Source organism: Ambystoma mexicanum, chromosome 4q (genome assembly GCF_040938575.1).
Source record: "Ambystoma mexicanum isolate Mex_15411 chromosome 4q, UKY_AmexF1_1, whole genome shotgun sequence".
In the NCBI taxonomy this organism is placed as follows: Eukaryota; Metazoa; Chordata; class Amphibia; order Caudata; family Ambystomatidae; genus Ambystoma; species Ambystoma mexicanum.
Window position 1 is genome coordinate 409,117,090 of NC_090928.1, and position 19,933 is coordinate 409,137,022.

Genomic DNA, 19,933 nt, shown 5'->3' on the forward strand with positions numbered 1-19,933 from the left:
AGTCTGCAGAGGGTAAACGAGAGGTTAAGTATATTACACATTACTTCTTTCCCCGGTAAATAGGCATACAATTTGATAAACAAAACAACATTGCATAACACATTGACATTTATTTCCCTTACATAAACATTTCTACACACAGTATTTTCTCATCCTGATTTTTATACATTCTCTATGAGTATACATGAATCTACTCCCTGTAAATGTGTGATATTCTCCACCTGGGTTTCCATTCTTTCCTGTCATTCTTCAGAGGGTTCCTGGGCTTTACTTTCACTGGGATCTTCAATCAGTTGTAAAGTCTGTCTGGGGTGGCAGCTCTTCAACTGATTGATATGGGCCCATTTCTCTTTCGTATGTTCTGCTTTAGGGATGCAGATCTTAAAGGCGACAGGTGAGATTTTATCAACAATTTCAAAGGCACTGCGCCAAGAAGGAAGGAACTTCCGCTCTTCAGTCTGGTTATTTTTGAAATTGTACAGGTAGACTGTGTCACCTACTTTGTACTCTTTCTTGGTAGTCATAGTAGGTTGTCATCTCTTCTGCTTACTTTTTTAAATTTCGCTGAGCATAGTCAAAAGTGTGCTGAAGGTGTTTCCTTAAATTGTCAATGTACTCATGGGTAGTGGACACGTTGATCAGGGTCTGCTCTTGAGTTCTGTAGAGCACATGCTCAGGTAGCACCATTTTCCATCCAGTCATGAGCTCAAATGGAGACATTTTTGTTGCAGAAGATGAAATGGACCTAATGGCCATAAGGACAAGTGGTAATCGGATGTCCCAACTAGGTCCAGAGTCTGCCACAAACTTCTTTAAGATGCCTCCAATTGTTTTATTGTACCTCTAAACTCCCCCACTCAAGGCTAGATGGTAGGCAATGTGGAGTGTTATTTGAAACCCTAGTATCTCCCACATCTTGGTAATTATTCACCTTGCTGGTAAAATGACTTCCTCAGTCCCACTCAATCCTATGGGCAAAGCCGAAACGAGAGAAGATATTGTTGATCATTGGTAAACAAGCATTTTACGGTCCACATGTACTTGTTTCAACTAGAGGAGCAAATCGCTGGCCTGTTGAAATCAACTTGCAAATTCGACCAAGACAGTGTCATTCCCCTTTTTTGTAGGGGTGCTGTATACGAGGGAACTTGGCTGAACTTGAGGACACACAAGACACCCTTTCAAGTAGATGTCGAGGTCCTGACCTATATGGGGCCAGTATGCAACCTTGCACAATATTACTAATGTGGTATGAAACCCCCTATGACTGGCAGTGGCCACGTCATGGGTGTGACTCAACATCAGGCTTTGGAATGAGGTAGGTACCACCCATTGATCACATCCAGATAGGGATCTCCATACCTACAAAGCATCTTGGATTCTGAACATTTTGGAAAACTTCATCAACACCCAGAGATCCTCTTTCCCAGTATAATCTGATTCTGTCAGTAAGGGGAGGTATGGGCAACCCCAAGGGGACACCGGAGAGACACTCAAACAGTTTTCAGTCAGCCCAGTGAGAACGAAGCCTAGCCAGTGTCAGTCATCCCTTGAGCACCATCATCCTTGTGTCAGTGGCAGACAGAAACCCACTGACCACCAGGGAAGGGTTGGGGACCCTACCACGAATCAGAGAAGGGTCTGGGACCCATGAGTAGATACTGAAGGCATCAGAGGAAATCTTCCTCATCACAGTGGGAATGAGAAAGCCACTGACCACCAGAGAAGGGTCCGGGGCCCAAGAGTAGATACTAAAAACATCAGAGGAAATCATCCTCATCACAACCACTGACCAACAGAGAAGGTTCTGGGACCCAAGAACAGATACTTAAAGCATCAGAGGAAATCTTCCTCATCACAGTGGGAAAGATAAAACCACTGACCACCAGAGAAAGGTCTGGGACCTCAACAAGACTTGGAACTTTGCTAACAATAGATCAGAGTGACACAGTGTGCATCAAAACTGAAAGCAGTGAGAAAGAACTGTGTCCAGCAGTACCAGGAGAAGGGAGTCATTCTCCTGGTACCAAATCAGGATTTGTTATAAAGACGCCAGGGGAAGGAAGTAATTCCCACTGGCCCTGTTGCGAACTCTGAAAAGTCATACCAAGAGAAGATAGGTATTCTCTGGGTCCGGAATGGAAAGTTGAGCTAGAGACACCAGTAGTAGGGAGTCATTGCCCCTGGTTTTACTTGAAGTTGTAGAGATCCATACCAGGAGAAGGGAGTCATTCTCCTGGATGAAACATTGTGTAAAGACTGTCTGAAATCCGTGAGCCAGGGGAAGGGAGCTATTCCCACCTGGTGTTTTTGTTGGCAGAGAACATTCTTTCTGAAAACTATCAAAAAAGCTGGATAAGAGAGCCATTCTCCGTAAAGAAGGAACTTTCTGTTAGTTTACCTTTTAGTTGTAGTGTGAGGGACAGAAGTAGGTTGTGACACGGGATAGTGGAAATTGCTTTGATGTACATTTTGACAGGATCCTTTAGTATTAGTTTTGAGGCAGGTAACTCCCTCTTTGAATTTAGAGATAGTGTGGATCCTTTCTTCTTTATATAAATCAAAGTCTATAACCAAAACCATGCCACCTTTGTGTCAGCTTCCTTCTTATTGCTTCCACTGTGACAAGAAAGTTCTCCTTGGATGCTTGCTTTAATATTGTAATGGTCCCCGACCCGTCTCTGGTGGTCAGTGGGCTTATTGCTGACACTGCAACAAGGAAGTTCTCCTCAGATGCTCACTCCTCTTTTCCCAATAGTTTGGTTGTTACTACTGGGCATGGGGAGAACCACTAGAGTCTGCCTCACTTCCACTCATACACCTTTCGTATCTCCCGTTACCATCTTTAAGACTTTGGTATGCCAGCAGGGCATCCTGGGACTGGGGTCTGTCTCTCCGGCTCTTCGGGCTTCTCTTCACTGCTGCCACAGCACTGCAGCGGCTCTGTGCACCGCTGCACTGCTTGGTTCTCTTTCTCTGCTTCATGCTTGGGTCTGCTCCAGCTGGTCCCATTAGAAGTCCCTCAGTGATTTGCCGGCATCCTCTGCTCTTCTGTTTCTCTGGTCTGCCAACAGCATTTGAAACCCCCACTCTGGATGGGTTCCACACCTAGTGGGGCTTGACAAGTTCTTTAGTCTATTGTCTCTTCAAGTACATTGTTGCCAGTCCCGACCTGGTGGTTTCTCAAAGTCCTTTGTTTCTTTTGACACTTTGATCATCATGTCTCTTCAAGGCCACCTCGTACCAGTACTATGACAGTCTGTAATCTTCATGTCTTCTGTGTTCTTCATCATCCTAGTACTTTCTGTTTTGGCTGTATCATATGTCCACCAATAATACATGTGTCTACTCTCAAAGAAGTGATTCGGAATGGAGGTGTGGTTTGGGAGGCTTGTGGTGTGACGTTGTTCAACAGGCTGCACCCTAGGTGATTGTCCTGGTCCTCAGAAGGGGAGTCCCTCCTCATGAGGTTCTCCCATATTAAACCACCCCCAGAGGGACTAATGGGTAACAGCCACACCTGCCTAGCCTCATGAGAAAGGGCTTTCCCCTGGGAAGAAGTGACGATACCTAGCAAATCGTCACAACTCTTCCTGCATTTAAAATTATGTGAGATGTCATTTCAAACCAACCCAAAATCATTTGAGTTTTGTGTACAATGATACAGATAGCACTTTTATGTAGTTGGCCTGCAGCTGTTTGTAAATTATACTCTCATTAAATTGTACCCAAAGTGTTTTCACAGAAATAGTTACATTAAGCTGGGATATGAAGACATAAGTACAATATCCCATTGAAGATCGGTTTGGTGACGTGTTTTCTGTGAAGGACATAACTATTTAATAAGGAGTGGGAATTGGAAACAAGTTTGTGTCATTCCTACTCTAATAGAAAATGTTGTGCATCTAAATCCCACGTTATCCCCTTACTCTTGAATATATAATACAGAAAAATAATCTTGTGCCATTGGGACTCAATCTGAGAAATAAAAGGTGGGTACTTATACCTGTTTAATAACATCCTAAAACCATTCTCCCAGGTTGGATGGGTGAATTGAAATTCCTTGTGTTCTAATTAGACAACACAGCTTCCCTAACCCAAACCCTGCAGCGTTCCAAGTTACTTCAAGCATATTTTAAACTGCATACACATGTCAGCTGCCCACAGCACCATATTTACATGGGAAGAATGAGACATGTAATATGTATTTAACTCCAACATGTATTCATGTTATAGGGGAAAGTAAAGTTCTTTGTATCATTTACAAATGTAACTTCATGTTTTGATGCAAAGGAAGTGTTGAGATGTTAACCAACGATCGGCAGAAATGAATTAGAGGGCTTATTGTTATTCAGAATTTAATCTATATATATAAACAGAAAATCTATTTGTTTTTTCTTTATTAATTCCACACCATTCCACCAATCTGCACCAAATTCTGCATAGTTATCTGTTTGGACCCTCTGGGCATTACTTTCTACATGTCAATTGGGTACCCCACCCCTTGGATTTCAGGCCCTTGCCACATGAGATGGTTGCTTGAAATCGGCAAAACATCAATGCGGTCATAGAAGGACCGGACAGAGTTCTTTCTAAGCGTCTCAACGTGAGGCACAACATGCTCAAAAACCACATTTCAAGGCCGAAGGACACACCGTTTCTGACAAATTTACACCGGAACGCACTGCACCATGCCAAGCTGAGACGACAGGTGGAGAGAGAGCGCGCAGAAGGTCCCAGTATGCTGCAGCATGCCAACTCTCGCCTCCCCTCCATGTCTGCTCTGTGGTATGTCAGCCAGCCACACGCACCCATTCTCAGTGCAGTTCGCTTCAGAGTGCAAAGTACATCAAGCCATAAGCAGAATCATTGATTTTCAACAATTCATGAGTGTATTATCATGTCTGACTACAGAACCTGTGCGGAGTACGGGTACTTTTTGCTATTATATGTATATAATTGACTATGAATATAGATGTTTGAGTATGAGAAATAGATTGAAGGAGGCAGATTATTTTCGTTTTTCTGGCCAAACTGCCTGTGATTCGGTAATGTTGTCTTGACTTCAATTACTTAAAGCTTCGGAACCACCTATAGTTAATTTATTTAGAGTTCTGGTCAAACCAACTGTTTTCTTACCCAGAATTGTAGGGTTTGGATGTTTAGTAGAGGGCATTCGATCAGGGATTCCAAGTTAGTGTAGAAGCCAAACATTGACCAAAATATATTGTACACTTCCCAGCTCATTCTATTATAAATTCGCACCAGCCTCTTATATGCGCTTTTAGGCTCTTGACTCGCTGTCATGAAAAATGATGCTCCGTTCTTATTTGTCAGGCACTGAGCGAGTCCTGTCAGCGCCACAGGTTGGGCGTAGTTTTTGGAGACTGGCTGGGCTCTGCTCCAACTAGCCCCAGCCCACTTAAAGCACTTGTCACTAAACAGTACAACATTTCATGGTGTAAAGAGTAACTTCTTATATACATGAACATTCTACAAGCTGTTTCCTTCTGTTGCCAAAGAGATGCTCCCCAAATCCCCCTGGTCCACATGCAGCATGTGAATTCTGGGGCTGATGTTGCTATCGAGTTATGTACGCTCCTCTGAAAGTATATTCCGTCTGGGCAACGGCGTCTTATTGTAACTTAATAAAGCTGTCCTAATGTTAGCAACCCTGGTGTGCATTCTCGTGCAAAGCAAGGCACCTTGTCATCTCTGAGAAATTGCCAATAAGCTGAAAATAAGTGCTGCGTTCATTGGAAACGGAGTGATTGTAAACTCTTCGCTGTAGAAACGTAGTGCCTTAAATCACACTGCTGGGGATTCGTTTCTGTAATTGGTTTTCTAAACATAATGTGAATAGAGATTGATAATGAGTGTGTGGTGTGCTGATCAAAAGGGGCTGTGACTGCTTAGTGTGATGAGACAGTCATAAAAAACACATCCTGTGCGGTGGATCTGAACATTGAATCTCCCCCACATTCCAAAAGATGTCACTTACTGAAAGCCTGCAAGCCCTGGCAAAACCACATGTTTTCAAAGATGCAAGACAATGTAAGAGAGGAAAACTGTTAGGCTTCTGTGGACAATCTGTAGGTTTTAAATGAGGTTAACAAGAACTAAAGAAGAGGCTCCTTGTGGTAACAGCCTAAAGGGTTTCAGAAACTATTAAGGTGATATGATATGATATGATGAGTCATTTATAATGTGCCTGTACACAAGTGTTTCTAAGCGTGACAAGGTAGGGAGACATAGGGAGGATGAAATAAACAACCTTACTAGGCCTTGTGTCATTCAGATTGTACAAGTGCAGGTGGGAGAGGGAGAGGAGAAGTGCTAGGGGGAGGGAAAGGTGGAAGTGCGATTAGGGCAGCATTGCTCTGAATAAGTGCAGGTAAGGGAACCAGCTCTGGGTAAGTGCAAGGAGGCAGGGAACTGTAGGGTTACAGATAAAACCCTTAAGTGCAAGAAGGCCGGGAGACAGTGCAGGTTCTAAAAGGTCGTGGAGGAGCCTGGTGCCCATAGGTTTCTGAGGGTAGCCAGGTGACCATTTAGCGCAGCAGACAGGTGGGTCAGCAAGGGAGAGAAAGAGAGAAAGCAGAAGCGAAAAGGAAGGTCTTGAGCTGCTTCCAGAACCTGAGGTGCTCCTGCTTGAGTGTGAGAGGAGCAGGGCGGCCATTCCAGAGGGAGGCCCCTGCAGAGTAGAGGGATCTACTTCCCACTCTCTGCCATGAGAAGCGTCTGACCATCAGAGAGTTGGAGGTAGCTGAGTGAAGGGCTCGAGAAGGAAGATGTTTAGGAAGAGAGAGTTGGATGTAATGCGGCCCCAAAAAAGCCTTGTGAACAATGCAGAGGGTCTTGAACTTGATCATTGCAGCCACCGGGAGCCAGTGGAGAGACCTCAGGGCTGAAGAGATATGATCCCTGTGCTTGAGGCCAAGAACAGTTCTTTCAGTCCTGTTCTGGATTAGTTGCAGAGGCAGGAGAGTAAAGAAAGGCAGGTTGAGAAAGAGGCTGTTGCAGTAGTCCAGCCTACACAGAACCAGGGCTCTGGGGACAGTGAGCTTCTGAGGGAAGTGAGAAATGGAAGAATACCTCTGAGGAGGTGCAGCTGGTAGTGGGCATTCTTGGCAAGGTCAGTGATGTGAGGAGAGAAGAAGAAAGAGGAGTCGAAGATGACCCCAGGGATTTTTGCCTCACAGGAAGGCGCAGGGAGAGGGCCTAAGGAGAGCGGCCAGTGTGAAAGAGGGAAAGCAGGGATCCCAATGAGGAGGATCTCAGTCTTGCTGGCATTGAGGTGTAATCTGGATTAAGCCCAGCACAGAATAATGCCTTGAACACTGAATCAATTTGCATCTAAAAGGAGGTGGTTCAACATGATGCAACACATGATATAAATGCAAGAAATATATGCCCCCTTCTACTCACCACCCCAACCGCTTTTCAGAGCACGCCACCAGCAACTATATATGGCAGGAGGTATGCAGCAATGCTAGTGGTCGCAGAGATCAGAGACACCTAACCCCCGGAAGAGAGCTCAACAACCTCCAATACAACGATTCCACACCGATACTATTTGTCCCATGTGTTGTAAATGTGTGCTGTGTGGGATCATGTAAGATGCAGTTTTGCCTTGTGCACTGCTCAGAAAATATGTATTGTCTATGCAAGGTGCACAATAATGTACTGCCTACACAGTGGAACCGCAAATGTCATACAGACCTCCCTGGTCATTTAGAGATTCAGAACCTGTGCGTGACTCTGGTACTAGAGTGCGAGGTTGGCACACAGGATGGAACCATTGGTAGCCGACTCTTGCATGCAGTGAATCCGATGGAGGTTCACATTCACCGCCATCATTCAAGTACAACAAGTACAAATTGGGGCAGGTCAATGTTTTGCAATTCTCCACCTACAGCAGGGGTCTGCAACCTCTGGCTCTCCAGAGGTTTTGGACTAGTCCTGCAATGATGCCTCACCATGGACTATGCTTGGTAGCTATAATGGGTGTTGTAGTCCTTCATAGCTGGAGAGCCAAAGGTTACATACGCCGGCCCTAGGGTTAAGCGCCTTAGGGCCTCATTACGAGTGTGCCGGTGCGGTAACAACGGTGCTGCTAAGCTTACCGGCACCGTTGTTTCAGGACAGGCACACTACGAGTCTGCCTGCCAGACCCGCTGTTCCTGGCAGGTCTGCCCTACCGGGCACAGTGATCATGGTAAGCAGAATGTAACGGAGCAACTGATACCATTATTTATGGTGCTAGTGCCTCTGTGTTCCCCATTCCCATTGAGTCCTATGGTACTCAATGGGAATGGGGAATCATATTTACCGGCGCCTGACTTACTGGAACGCTGGGGTCATAATCCCCCGGTGATTGTGGCAAGGCAGGTGCAGGTAAATATTGCAAGTCTGGCGGCAACCTGTCGGTTTTACCGTCTCGGTTACTGCCGGATTTGTAATGAGGCCCTTGGACTTGCCCTTTCATAAAACAAACAGCAGCAGCTTAGGGCACTGGGACAATCCCTACGGGCTTCATTTGCCTGTTTCTCCAAATTTCCCAATAACAAGGGGGGTCCTGGGAGACTCTCTGCCAGACATGAGTCCTGGTAACAAGAGCCTTACCCAGAGTCTTTAGCTCAATATCTTTCACAGAGGAGAAATATCCTAAACATATCAGTCTTTGTCCTGCCCTGTGGCAGTCCAGCACCAAAATGCTAGGCAATTCTCCTCTGAACAAGAGTACCAACAGCAACCCCAGACACTTGTTTGGTCTGGTTGAACCTCATCAGTAGGGTGTAGCTGTGCCTCTCTAAGAATAGTGAGCAAGGGGTCCACGTCTGGATTCCCCTAGTAACTTAGGGTGAGACCCAAAGTTACTTGAAATATGCAAATAACAAGGGGGGTCCTGGGAGTTTCTCTGTAGACATGAGTCCTGGTTACAAGAGCCTTACCCAGAGTCTTTAGCTCACTATCTTTCACAGAGGATAACTATCCTAAACATATCAGTCTTTGTCCTGCCCAGGGGCAGTCCAGCACCGAAATGCTAGGCAATTCCCCTCTGAACAAGAGTACCAACAGCAACCCCAAACATGTGTTTTTCGGTCTGGTTGAACCTCATCAGTAGGGTGTAGCTGTGCCTCTCTAAAAATAGTGAGCAAGGAGTCCACGTCTGGATTCCCCTAGTAACTTAGGGGGAGACCCAAAGTTACTAGAAATATGCAAATAACAAGGGGGGTCCTGGGAGACTCTCTGCCAGACATGGGTCCTGGTAACAAGAGCCTTACCCAGAGTCTTTAGCTCAATAGCTTTCACAGAGGTGAAATATCCTAAACATATCAGTCTTTGTCCTGCCCTGTGGCAGTCCAGCACCGAAATGCTAGGCAATTCTCCTCTGAACAAGAGTACCAACAGCAACCCCAGACACGTGTTTTGGTCTGGTTGAACCTCATCAGTAGGGAGTAGCTGTGCTTCTCTAAGAATAGTGAGCAAGGGGTCCATGTCTGGATTCCCCTAGTAACTTAGGGTGAGACCCAAAGTTACTAGAAATATGCAAATAACAAGGGGGTCCTGGTAGACTCTCTGCCAGACATGAGTCCTGGTTACAAGAGCCTTACCCAGAGTCTTTAGCTCACTATCTTTCACAGAGGAGAAATATCCTAAACATATCAGTCTTTGTCCTGCCCTGGGTCAGGCCAGCACCGAAATGCTAGGCAATTCTCCTCTGAACAAGAGTACCAACAGCAACCCCAGACACGTGTATTGGTCTGGTTGAACCTCATCAGTAGGGTGTAGCTGTGCCTCTCTAAGAATAGTGAGCAAGGGGTCCACGTCTGGATTCCCCTAGTAACATAGGAGGAGACCCAAAATTACTTGAAATATGCAAATAACAAGGGGGTTCCTGGGAGACTCTCTGCCAGACATGAGTCCTGGTTACAAGAGCCTTAACCAGAGTCTTTAGCTCACTACCTTTCACAGAGGAGAAATATCCTAAACATATCAGTCTTTGTCCTGCCCTGGGGCAGTACAGCACCGAAATGCTAGGCAATTCTCCTCTGAACAAGAGTACCAACAGCAACCCCATACAGGTGTTTCAGCCTTGTGCTATGCTTGCAACACTGAGCCCTAATGAAACCTCCTGCTTAAGCTAATAGTGCACTGGGACTAATGTTGCCAGCGCTGTCTCTAAATCCAGGGGTAGCAGAGGCAGGAGCATGGACATGGGTTGCAGGGGGAATGCCAGGGGTAGCAGGAGCAACCCCTGGCTACCCCCAAATGGTGTTCATGGGTATAACCCCACCTTAACAACTCTAATCCCTTCTCCAATCTTAAATCCCCCCCCTCTGTTAATAGCATCAATAAGTTATATTGTCAAGCCAGTCCACCTAGCATACTTCACAGGACTATAACATCAGAAAATGTAAAATATACTACATGCGGTTCTATTTTTAGTACAGTGAAGAAGAAGATGACCTGGAGACCAAGGATCACTCTGGAAAAGCAGAGCGAGCGCTCTAGTCTCTCACTGTGTGTGATTGGTTCTAAGCAATTCAACCATCCAGCATGGGAGTTCATTGAGAGCTCAGCTGAGACGTCCGGTGGTAGCTATCCTCGGAGTAGGAAATCTGTGAGCTGTAGACCGGTCGAGCAGACGAGAGACAGAAGGAAATCTGTGAGTGGAGGAGAGGAAAAACCCAAACATAGTCCAGGATGGAAGAACTGCCGGGCTATTGCCCAGACAATCCTTTCGGCATCCCAGTTACCAGCAAAGTGTCTGAGAGGAAGGACGCGCAGCCAGGGATCAACAGACTTCTGCAGTGCCGAAGCAGACCCTGGCCATTCAAAAATCACTACCGGAGCATCAAAGAAGGGAGCAGCTGCTTGGGAAATGCTGATACCTGCGGAGAAGAGACAAACAGTTATGCAGGTTTCCCGAGAGGTGCTGGAGTTCTGAGGGAGCATGGGGGTGAGGGCAGAAGCTCCAACAAGAGGGTCTGAGACCCTGGAAATAAATATTGTGAGTCTTGGACCCGCACCCAAAGTGAGAAGAGGGTCTGGGACCCTGTGAATGAATATTGTAAGTTTGGGACCCGCATCCAAAGTGAGAGAATTGCTTGGCAGAAAAGTGAAACAGGCCATTCTAAATATTGTGAGTTTGGGACCTGCACCAAAACAAAAGAGGAGTAATTAGCCCAAGAATCCAACACTGGTCAAAGGGAGTGTGCCAACATGATAGGATAAAGCAGTGTGGACTCAAGAAACCCATTCTTGTGAATTATCGGTAGACACTAGCTTGAGAAAATACAGGCATGACAGGCCCAAATGGAAAGAAAGGTAGAACCCATAGGAATCTAGGGGAAAGGATCACAACCCTAGAGTTCTACACTTGTGAATATTTCTTTACATCTTCAGTTTTGATAACCTGAGAGTCTGGGAACTTTTCTGTTTGTTGGAACCACAAAGAACTCTTTACTTTTAGGAAATATCATCCTTTCACAGTTGTTTTCAGTTACTAGTATTAGGGACATAATTAGGCTTTTCAGACATGACAGGGAAAGACTGTAATTTCAGACGTTTTGACAGTTTCCGTAGTTTTCTTTGAGCCAGGGAATCCCCTCTTCGTATGAAGGACAGAGATGCCTTCTTCTAACCCTTTTCTTGAATAATAAAAGTTTCTGCCCAAAAACATGCCACCATTGTGTCCGTGCCTTACTTATGCACCCTTACACTAATGTGTTGCATCTAGAATAATGTTAGGATAGCCAATATATTGCACTTAGAAGAATTGTGAAGTTAGCTAATGTGTTGCATCTATAGGAATGTTAAGGATAGCCAATATATTGCACTTAGAAGAATTGTAAAGGTAGCTAACGTGTTGCATTTAGATTATTGTATAGGGTAGCCAATGTATTGCATTTAGAGGTTTCTTGAGGGTAGCCAATTAATTAGACTCACAAGAACTTTGAGAGTAGCCAATTACTAACCAACCCTGCTCCTGCTCCCCTCCTGCATACCTCCCAAGTACTACATATGCCCAATGGGCCAGCCAAACTACACATGAAACACACAAAACACACATCCAATATAAAAAAAAAACATCTGCATACAACAAACAGTACCTGACACTGGGCCGTACCCTTCGTATACAACAAGTCAGTGCACACAATCAATCAAAACTCACTTCGAAAGCTGACACGCAGAGAGGCCAGTTTCTCCTGGGTATTCAAGCATCAACAGAATAGCACAAACTCTATCCTATCCCTCTAGCCCCACTAACCCACATCACCCGCTTTCCTAAAGAGCCATGTGACCGCCTGGAGACCATGCCAATGTTAACGTTGTGTGGTATAGGTCAACTTAACATAACATAACATAATTCATCTTTTATAATGCACTTAATACCAGAGACCATTCTCTAAACACAGGACCAGGATTAAAAATGGTGTTGCTCTGCATTGTCTTGATTCCAAGAGAACTACATTGCCCCTGAGCTATCCCCTGGCCCTTCCCAATTCCACCATCATGCCTGTGTAGTATACTGTAGCGGGGGGATGGTACTAATGCACTAGCTGGGAGACGGGTGTAGTCAACGATTGTCGATGCACATCTGGACATCCCTGTTCTTTCACTGGGTGATAACGGTGGGGTAAGTGTAGGGGTTCCTGAAAGAAAAACAGGGATGTCTGGTTGTGCATCGACTATTGTCATCTTAACACGCACACTATTCTCGAACAGTACACCCTGCCCTTGGTGGAAGAGGCATTGGAATGGTTGACTGGAGTATGTGGTTTTTGGTCCGGGACTGGCAGAGTGGGTACTATCAGTTCCAGATGAACCTGTGGGTCGTGAGAAGAGAACATATCTGCCCGCTCAGATTCTGCAAGTTTATTAGGACACCACAGAAGATCCATGGTTCACCAGTGATGTTCCAGCTCCTCATGGAAAAGACAGCGACATGAACCTCCTGAGGGTACTGGTTTGCCTGGATTTCCTCATTGTGTTCAGGGAGACCCTGGAGGAACACAAAAGGAGACTCATGAAGGTGCTGGATCGCTTATGGGAGCAACGGCTAAAAGGTCAGTGTTGACAAGTACCAGTTTTGTCGACGAGCATCGGGCACACCGTTTCTGTGGATGACATCGACATGGATCTGACAATGATGAATGCACTCCTCACCTAGCCAAGACCTCAGACCTTGAAGGCCTTGCAGAGTTCCTGGGATTCTGCAACTACTACCGGAGGTTCATTGCGGGCTATGCCAACATTACCCAAGCACTTGTGGACCTCACCAAAGGATACCTGCCTATACATAGGAGCCGGAGTACTACAGCCAGGTCTGCGGATCATGTATACAATCCACAGGAGCCCTTTGGTTTACTTAGCGATGACAGCAGGACTTTGTGGAGCTGAAGCAGACACTCACCGCAGTACCAGTCCTGGCTTTGGAGGATCCTCAGTTGCCTTACATTTCTGCACATGGGCGCAAGTCTGGAGAGATTCTGAGCTGTCCTTTGCCAAAAGACCAACAGTGAGATAAAACAAGCCATATTTGCCAGCTGGGGCCTGTACACAACAGAAAAGAACTACTCAGTCCACAATTTAGAATTTGTGGCATTGAAGTGGGCCATAGACATTGAGAGAGTCCGTCTGTTTCAATTATTTTACTTGTATTCCACATTTTTGTGAACACTGTTCTATCCCTTAACCAGTGCTAACTAGCCCTGGAACCGATGTTTCCCTACGGTGTGCTCTTGTGCCACCTATCCAGGGGAAAGCTAGGGGAGAGGGAGCTTACCCTATCTCATAATCAGTAGACTTTTCAATAAGTTACACATTCTGTGCATGGATGACAAATACAAGAGCAGGGAGGAGAATTCCTTCTTATTTTTTATTATTCCCTTCTCATCTGCTCAATGCAGCTATAAACAAGAACAATCAAGAAAAATGGTGCTCAGTTAGTGCATGGGCATCCCTTAAAAAGGAGACCGACTCTCAATATTTTGGTCTTTTTGTCTGTTGATTGAAGTGGGCCATTACAGAAAAATTCTAGGATTACCTCTACGGCACCACCTTCAAAGAAAGTTTGCACAACAACCCCCTAACAAATGTGCCTAAGTCGGCAAAGCTAGATGCTACCAGACACTGATGGTTCACTGCATTGCCCACAAAAAATATCAATTTACAATACTGACCTGGGTGCACTAACATCAACGCCAATGCCTTCTCTTGGAGGTCTCATGCTCCTTTGGGTGACACGGCTGGATCCACCTCGTGGAAGGAATTGTCTCCAGCAGGCATCAGAGCTATCTGCTAGGCTACGAGTCAGCAGGAGTCAGACATAGCCAGGGGCATGGACTGCTTAGGATCCTCAGCTGAGACTGTACCAGCCATCTACTGCAACATCACCAGTCTGGAGTTACCTGAGCTACCCCGTTTGACCCAAGATTAAATCAGTTTGTCCCAACTAGCAGATTCTGGCATCGCTCCATTCCTGAAAGCCAAGACCACGGAAGCGGGTGTGCCTAAAAATGTCTCATCAACCAGAACAAACAGCATTGCTGAGGGAGTGGAATATGCTCATGCAGAAGGGTGAAATGTTGTATAAGGAAAGCACAGTTGGCGATGCTTACTACAACGCATGGTGCTACCGCAACTGCCAAGCTGTATTGTATGCACCCCATGACCAGCATGGCCATCTTGGCAGTGACAGAATCTTCAAGTTGGTCCCCTCAAGGTTTTTCTGTCCTAGGCTAGCAGCCGATGTGGAGAATTAATGCCAGCACTGAGCCAGGTGTGTCATCAGGAAGATAGTGACTCGTCCTGCAGCATATCTTCATCACCTCCACAGCTTTGGGCTGTATTGATTGGCTTCCACAAGTTAGAGATAGACACACAAGATGTGTAGAACATCCTGGAGGTGACAGACCACTTTACTCAGTACATGCAGACATTCCCCACCAAGGATCAGATTGCCAATACAGTTCAGCATGTGCTGTGGGTGAAATATTTGATGCCCAACGGTTGGCCGGCCTGACCCATGCTTACAACTGTAGAAAGAATGATGCCACCAGATTTAAACCGTACTACTACATGTTCGTAAGGTATACCCAAATGCCTGTAGAGCTGTTTTTTGGAGTGTATGCAGATGGAAGAGGCAGCAAGAAGTATGCCAGCAATGTGGATCAGTTCAAACGCCTACTAGAGCAAGCCCATCAGCTCATCCAGGCTGCAGCAGAGAAGACCACGGGGGAAAACAAACACTGCTATGACACCAACGGTACATTTCATACTCTCTAGCCTGGTGATCGTGCGTTGATCCACTGCTTGGGCAGGAAAGGACGGAACAAGCTGCGTGAAAAGTGGAAGTCTCAACCGTTCATCATCGAGCATCAAATAGGTGAGCTCCCTGTTTACCAACTGTGAGAGGAAGGATGGCCATGGAATATCAAGGCCTTGCACTGGAACCACCTGCTCTGCTCTGCGCTGACAGGCCCAAAGAGGAAGCTCTCAATCCCTGGAAGCTTCTCAAGCAACCAAAATGGTGAGAATAGCGGATGTCCAACAGCGAGCCAGTTAGTCTGCTGAGGGCGATCAGTTTCTCACCTACCAAGACCCTTGTTAGATCAGACACTAGTGTGGGTTCACCTTAGTGAACCTGACCCGCTACCTGAAAGTGGTCCTTCTGGAAATAATCTGATCCTTTTCCCATTGGCTATTTTATGTGGATGTAGCAGAGGAATCCTTGCCCTTCCTCCGCTGGAAGATATGGACCCTGACTCAGCTGGGTCAGTGGGCATGACTAGAAGATGCCCAGCTGCTCTCCATCAAACCAGCTCGGAGATTTGACCTGTCATGAAACTAACATACAATTTACCAGGGGTCCAGTGTGTAGTTCCCATTGCCCTGCCCTCACAGTGTTCCATTTCTACTTCTTTAGAGCTGGTTTCCTGGATTCCTGAGTTGAGGGGTACTGTGGGGAGGCACCTGAGATTCAAGGTACTGTGTGGCAACCAGATCAAAATTGGAGCTCGACAAATTCATAGATCAGGCCGTGGCTATCCTTAGGGCTGAGGATAGCTCAAAGGTGGGAGCATGTTCACCCCCTGTAAGGGAGAAACGAAACATAAAGAAAAGGAAAAAAATGAAGGACCTCCGGCACATAAAGCAGAGCGGGGAACCCTTTTAAAACAGAAAAAAACGTTGCTTGCAGCACAGTTGAACCCCAACCTTCATGTCACAGTGTGGGATAGATGCTCCGCTCAGCACTGCATGATAGACAAAGAACGTATTACCTGGTTTATCCTACTACTTGTGTGGCCACTGGGGCCTGTGCTCAGTGTAGGGTGCTCCATGTGAGAGGGAGGAGAGCACCCAAAGACACTGTCGCCTCTTGGTGCCCTCTTTCACTGCCATGGCCCGGGTCCCTGGCGCTCCCGCAGTGGGGAGCACCCAACATTCACTGCCACCCCACCTGGGTTTGCTCCTGAGTTACGTGGCGATACCCACCCAGGAAGGGGAGCACTATGGAAATAAATCCTTTAGGCCCACCCCCGGAGACTCTCTGGGCTGCTGCAAGCATACAAGGGCCTGGTGGACCCCATGTTGGAATCCAACCCCAAGCTGCTCCTGGCATAGGCAGCTCGGCCATAAAGACTTAAAGAGACCCCCCAATGCGGCTGCGTTGCTGGGCTTGTTTTAGCATATACAGCCCTGCTTACAAGGATTTTCGCCCCTCCCCCTACCCCCATGCGGCTGCTGCTTCTCCCTTGCCGGCTGACCATCTAGAAGTAGAAAACCCAAGAAGTAAGGTTTTTGTATATAGTTACAGCGCCACTGTATAAAGAGTCTTTTTATATATTTTTAATGGCTCCACTTTTTCGTTTTAAAGAACGTTTTATATTTTTAAAAGGACTCTTTTTTTAGTATTTTGAAATTTTCTTTTTTTAGTTACGGAGCTGCTTTGGAATAGTTCTTTCATTGTGTGTATAGTTTCTTGTGATTTCCCTTTTTACAACAAACGACTGGTGTACTGGGAGAAAGTTAATATCGAAATATCAATTAAAGAAACCGTACGCCGCATTTTGTTGTCTGCTTTTCCTGTTGTGTGTTTAAAGTCATTATACACGAATGTGTCTTTGTCGTGGGGGTTTAGGGAATCTTGACATTTGCCTTTCTTACCCACGTACACTTCTTTGAGAGATGTGCCAACTTGGCTAAGCCTGGGTTGCTGGGGGCAGCTAAAAGGCGGATTAAGTATTTAGAAGTGAGATAAAGTGGCAGAAAAGTATATTGCTGTGCACACCTACACCTGTCTCCCATTCAGTGCATTAGGACGATCCCTGTTACACCTGCACCCAGTCTCAGCAGAGAAGCCAATGTCTGAATGGGCATGACATTGAACGGCAGTGCCAATGTTACGTTGGTCCTCGCGGCAGGGCCTTTGCACGAGGCAAAGCTGGGCATGGTTATGCTGCCATAACTATCTGGGGTGCAGAGTCCCTTTTATTTCGGGCCTGATCAGTTTTTCTTTTTGCTGGCATGGAATTGCCACTGATGTTTCGCAAGTATGGAATAGCAGACCAGATAGCCCAACATGTTTCTTATTGTATACTCTGGCAGCCAGCAATGACAATGGGGCACAGTGTGCCCAAATATGAGGATGGGTAACGTCTGAAAAAAACAACTCTCCACAGCAACAGCCTCCGAAATATCAGGTACTGACTGGACTATAAGCCAATAGGGAAATGCCAGAAGTGTGGGCCCAAAACTCTAGTATGGACCAGTTTTTTTGTTCAAGGTGGCAACTTTGACGGGTTTCTTTACTGTGCAGCTAGTAGTTTTGGCAATGTTACTGACATTGTTTGGAAAGTAAAATTTACAACAGAATTTGCACACAAAAAACCTCCACTTTTGTTATAACTTGAACAGTCCGCAGGGACGTCATTTCACCAAAATGCCAGGGGTAGCGGAAGTGACATCACATGACCCTTGACCGCTGTTGACATCACAGGAAGTGATGTCATTTGACCCCACCCCGAAGTGATATCGCATGAAGCGATGGAACACGACCCTTCACCCGTTGACAAAACAGGAAGTGGCATCACATAGCTTTGTACACTATGAAAAATATGGTTACTATATCACTATAACGTGATGTATATTTCATACAAGAATGGATCGCCATATGTATCATTAAGATCAGTGTGTATGGGCCCATATTACCAAATTACTGTGATTGCAAGCAGACGTCCACGACCAAATGATAATGATGTGTTATTATATAGCACTTATGCTTAAGCGCTTTATATAGACAAAATATACACCCAATATCACCCAACCTGTGTTGGTACTCATTTATCGACATCAGAAGGATGAAAGACTGAGTGAGGCGTTTAAGAACAAACTAAATCAGTGACTCACCCCCCGAAGTGTGCCTGAAATAAACATTTAATGAGCCTAGCAATTATTGTATAAAATTCCAGAAAGACACATTATTTGGTATTCCTATTCTTTCTTATTTAGGGTCAGTGCTGAAAGTGTTAGACTTGTGGCACTCCTGTTCTTATTTTCTTATTTTTTAAAGGGGCCTGAACAAGAAAGCCAGCCACTCCAGAAGTAAACAGCCACATGGTGCTGGCCACAGCCCAGGAGCTTGCATTGCATTGCAATAAAAAAACACCCACATTTTTATTTTTTTATTTTTTTAGAGGTCGCAAGGGAGAGCTCAGAGGTCGCACCTGCGACCTCTGGCGACCCCCAAATGACGTCCCTGACAGTCCGTCATAAAAGGAACGAATTCCCATTTGCAACTGTGGGCCACTGTTTCAATGAAACAAGAGCCAGTTTTGCACCCGTCTAACCCCGTGAAAAAGAATATCAAACCAAAAGCAGAAATCATTGCCAGCTCAAGGGGGGTGAGCTGGTAACCGGGGGAGAGAGGGTGGCCGATAGAAGGGAAAAGCAGTGACTTTCCGGAAGCCGCATTCCCCCCTATGGTGGCCCATGAGGAAAGTTCTTATACACCACCAAACCTGTCCAGATATTTACGACTGCAAAAGTGTAGAGATCCCATGAAAACCAGCTAAAGGAAAACGGGGAAGCCGTGCCAAGGGGGCATCTACACAAAGAAGTCCCAGATCTATCCATGCCACCCTATAACAACTAGACGCCAAAGCAGAGGTTGTGATCCCCAGAGTTTCATTGGCGAGTGTCTAGCGAAGGGCCTGGGCGGCACAGGCGGTTTTACAGCGGGTAAGAAGTTATTTTGATTTGTTTTGTTTTTTTGCGTGACTCGCGTTCTGCCTCCTTCTGGCAATAGACGGGCGATGCACTGTTACAGAAAGGCATAGCACAGACACCGTTCCAGCAGCTCACGGGCTGTGCAGCCCTCCAGCTGGGCGCATGGTGTGCGGCCAGGGACAGGGCACGCCCCAAACAACAGTGAACGCACTGCACACGCAGTCTCGTGCCCTGTCTCATTAGAAATGCAGTGTCTGTGTGTGGAAGTCAACAGCACCCTATAGTAGTCGCTGTTTAGGGAATCTTGCTTCAGATCCACGGGAAGCACTACGTGGGACAACGAATCTCTGCTCACAGGGGGCAACCGAAGATGGCTGCGTCTGGGGCCACAGGTGGGTCGGTATCACACACATTCCAGCTCCTAGTGTTCGGAGAGGGTTCGTAGCACTCTTCTGCTTGTTGTTGTGCTAATGGCTGCCTCCTATGCAATCTGGCGCTCACCGACGGGGTGCTTTTTCAGTGTGCTGGTGGTCTGGCTGTGTGGAGCGCCCATTCGGTGACAGGCACAAGACGGGGCGCCCGGCCTGCATGCTACGAAGGCTACACATTTGCAATCCTAGTTTTTTTTTTTTATTATTGCGTATCCCCCGTCACAGGAACTTGGCCTCAGCTTATTTGAAGTAATACAAGGGTT

At 46.2% G+C, this 19,933-nt stretch overlaps 1 protein-coding gene across 4 annotated transcripts in view; it reads left to right on the forward strand.

The window, feature by feature from the left end:
- CHRM3 (cholinergic receptor muscarinic 3) overlaps positions 1-19,933 on the forward strand; it is a 3,761,375-nt gene that overhangs the window by 2,260,814 nt on the left and 1,480,628 nt on the right. The gene's annotated exons all lie outside the window — the stretch shown is intronic.